Source organism: Entelurus aequoreus, linkage group LG17, assembly GCF_033978785.1.
Source record: "Entelurus aequoreus isolate RoL-2023_Sb linkage group LG17, RoL_Eaeq_v1.1, whole genome shotgun sequence".
NCBI lineage: Eukaryota > Metazoa > Chordata > Actinopteri > Syngnathiformes > Syngnathidae > Entelurus > Entelurus aequoreus.
In genome coordinates, this window is record NC_084747.1 from 23,223,729 (window position 1) to 23,227,062 (window position 3,334).

Consider the following 3,334-nt stretch of genomic DNA (forward strand, 5'->3'; position numbering starts at 1 on the left):
TTGTCCCATAGCCTTTTCCAGCTTTGTGGAGCTCTACAATTGTGTCTCTGGTCTCTTTTGACAGCTCTTTGGTCTTGCCCACGCTAGCAGCTGGACCTTGACTGACTGTGGGCTGCACAGGTGACTTTATTGAGAGTCATAACTCTTGACGATTCTCATGTGTACAAATACTTATGAACCCCAGTAACATACAAATAAATCATTTTTCCGGATTTTTCTTTTTAGATGATGTCTCTAGGAGTGGAAATATTTCCATGATTAACTTTTCACACCTCTCCCTCATTTCTAAGTGGAAGAACTAGCAAAATTGCTGGGTGTGCAAATACTTGTGGACCTCACTGTACATATATACATATATATTTACATACATACATATTTAAATACATATACACTAGCGTTCAAAAGTTTGGGGTCACATGTAAATGTCCTTATTTTTGAAGGAAAAGCACTGTACTTTTCAATGAAGATAACTTTAAACTAGACTTAACTTGACAGAAATACACTCTATACATTGCTAATGTGGTAAATGACTATTCTAGCTGCAAATGTCTGCTTTTTGGTGCAATATCTACATAGGTGTATAGAGGCCCATTTCCAGCAACTATCACTCCAGTGTTCTAATGGTACAATGTGTTTGCTCATTGGCTCAGAAGGCTAATTGATGATTAGAAAACCCTTGTGCAATCACGTTCACACATCTGAAAACACTTTAGCTCGTTACAGAAGCTACAAAACTGACCTTCCTTTGAGCAGATTGACTTTCTGGAGCATCACATTTGTGGGCTCAATTAAACGCTCAAAATGGCCAGAAAAAGAGAACTTTCACCTGAAACTCGACAGTTCCTTCCTCTTCTTTCCTGACAATTTAAATCAATGTTCAAGTAATTTTTTTTTTTTTTTATCGTAAAGAATAATAAATACATTTTAATTGAATTCTTCAATTTAGCTTCTGTTTTTTCGACGAAGAATATTTGTGAAATATTTCTTCAAACTTATTATGATTAAAATTCAAAAAAAATATTCTGGCAAATCTAGAAAATCTGTAAAATCAAATTTAAATCTTATTTCAAAGTATTTTGAATTTCTTTTAAAATTTTTGTTCTGGAAAATCTAGAAGAAATAATGATTTGTTAGAAATATAGCTTGGTCCAATTTGTTATATATTCTAACAAAGTGCAGATTGGATTTAAAATGTCATCAAAATTCTAAAATTAATCTTAATCAGGAAAAATTACTAATGATGTTCCATAAATTATTTTTTAAATTTTTTCAAAAAGATTCGAATTAGCTAGTTTTTCTCTTCTTTTTTTTCGGTTGAATTTTGAATTTTAAAGAGTCGAAATTGAAGATAAACTATGTTTCAAAATTTAATTGTCATTTTTTTTTCGTGTTTTCTCCTCTTTTAAACCGTTCAATTAAGTGTGAATATCATTAATTATTAATAATAACAGAGTTAAAGGTAAATTGAGCAAATTGGCTATTTCTGGCAATTTATTTAAGTGTGTATCAAACTGGTAGCCCTTCGCATTAATCAGTACCCAAGAAGTAGCTCTTGCTTTCAAAAAGGTTGGTGACCCCTGACTTACAGCATGTACACAAAGCAATGGGGGTTTTTATAAGCGCTTAATAGGCAGAGCAGAGCAACTTTAAATTAGCTCTACAGTTAGCTGACTTTTGCTCGCGTTTATTTACGCTATAGAATGCATACAAAAACATGTGTGTTCTTGTTTTACACAAGGATTGTGAACGGTGGGCAACAATACCTAAAAAGTGCAGTTTCCTTCAAGAATGACATGTGTTGGCTGTTTTGTTTGGAAATATATTTTTCTTAGTACGATTAGATGAACTAGTTAATGATCAATAAAAGCCAGATGTTCTGCTCGTAAAGATTGTGACGTCACACACCAGCTGACACTTTTTTGACGTTTATCGCCCAATAAACCCCACAAGACAAACGTTGGCATTGGCACCGTTCGAATGCAGCAAGGAGCGTTAAAACCTAAGAATATTCCCAATCAAAAGTGAAGTGAAAGTGGCGAGAAAAAAGAAAAAAAAAGGAAACAGGAAACCACAATGCGTGCCACTGTTAGCTTAGCCTGTTAGCCTCGGAGCTAAGCTCTCACCTTTTAGTTGGTCTCCAGGCGTCCAGCGGGGCACAAAGTGGACTTCATGACGAAGCGGCGAGCGGGCAACTCGACAAAAAGTGTTTAGAAGAAATAAATATGCAGCTTTGGCTTGATTTAACTAGAAAAGATCTCAAAAGTGGTCCTCCCGACTGGGTTTAGTAGCCAGCAAGATAGTCAAGGTAACAAATGAGGAAAGTACATCCGGTTTGGACTATCAGAGTAAAGGCTCTTTGAAACTCTCCAGCCGCTCGAAACGGAGTGTACGTCAAAACAGGAACGACTTGATGACGTTGTATTATCCAAATATGCTGATCAAATACACGTCCACATGTATATTGTACGACCAAACAAGTGCCCGTGTTTGTCTTTCAAAATAAAGTGACGCACATGTGGCGAGCAAGCTTAGTTGATCCGGAAGCGATGCGCTTATAAGACGGAACAAGATCGCGTATTTATCCACAATCCACCGACTTGGCGGCCCTTTTAGTGCATTTCAACGACACGTGTGTCGGGGGGACACCCACACAGCCCGGGTGTGGGAGGCTCGACTCCGACGTCACTTCCGCTAACCCACATTCGGAAGCTGCACTGTCAAGAGGCTGCATAGCAACAACGGAGGGGGAGGGGCGTCAGGCTGCCCCCGTTCGCGCGTCACAGTCACGTGACGCTGCTGCAGCTTTTTCCAGAACAAACTGTACTTTTTGTTGACGTTGTGTCATAAGAGGGAGACCACAAAAGCACTTTGCCCGAGTTTGATTTGTCATTATAATGTCACAAGAAATAAATAAGATGATACAAATATTGACTTAGACAGTCGGATGGAGTCTTTTAAAAAGGGAGGCGGGCTACAGGCTGAAGACGCGGCCGCGCCTGTGGACGAACAGGCCGATGGTGCCCGCCAGCTCCAGGCGCTCCTTCAGGACGCGGCCCACCTGCTCCGAGTGCAGCAGGTCGCAGAACACCCAGATCTCTGCACGCTCGCGCTGGATGTTGGCGTTGGCCGTGGCCAAGCTGCAGCGCTGCACCGCCCGCCACACCTGCCACAGCAATCATGGACATCACATTAGCAAACAACACAGTCCTACTTCTCCAGCATTATTCCACAGCAAGATGGACATCACATTAGCAAACAACACAGTCCTACTTCTCCAGCATTATTCCACAGCAATCATGGACATCACATTAGCAAACACAGTCCTACTTCTCCA

The 3,334-nt window shown here is 39.9% G+C and overlaps 1 protein-coding gene across 1 annotated transcript in view; it reads right to left on the reverse strand.

Moving 5' to 3' along the window:
- LOC133632704 (phosphatidylinositol 3-kinase regulatory subunit alpha-like) overlaps nucleotides 1-2,964 on the reverse strand; it is a 27,933-nt gene extending 24,969 nt beyond the window's left edge. Inside the window, exon 1 of the mRNA XM_062025304.1 lies at nucleotides 2,124-2,964. The gene's annotated coding sequence lies outside the window, so the exon portion shown is untranslated. The remainder of the gene's footprint in view (nucleotides 1-2,123) is intronic.
- Nucleotides 2,965-3,334: the final 370 nt, after the last annotated feature.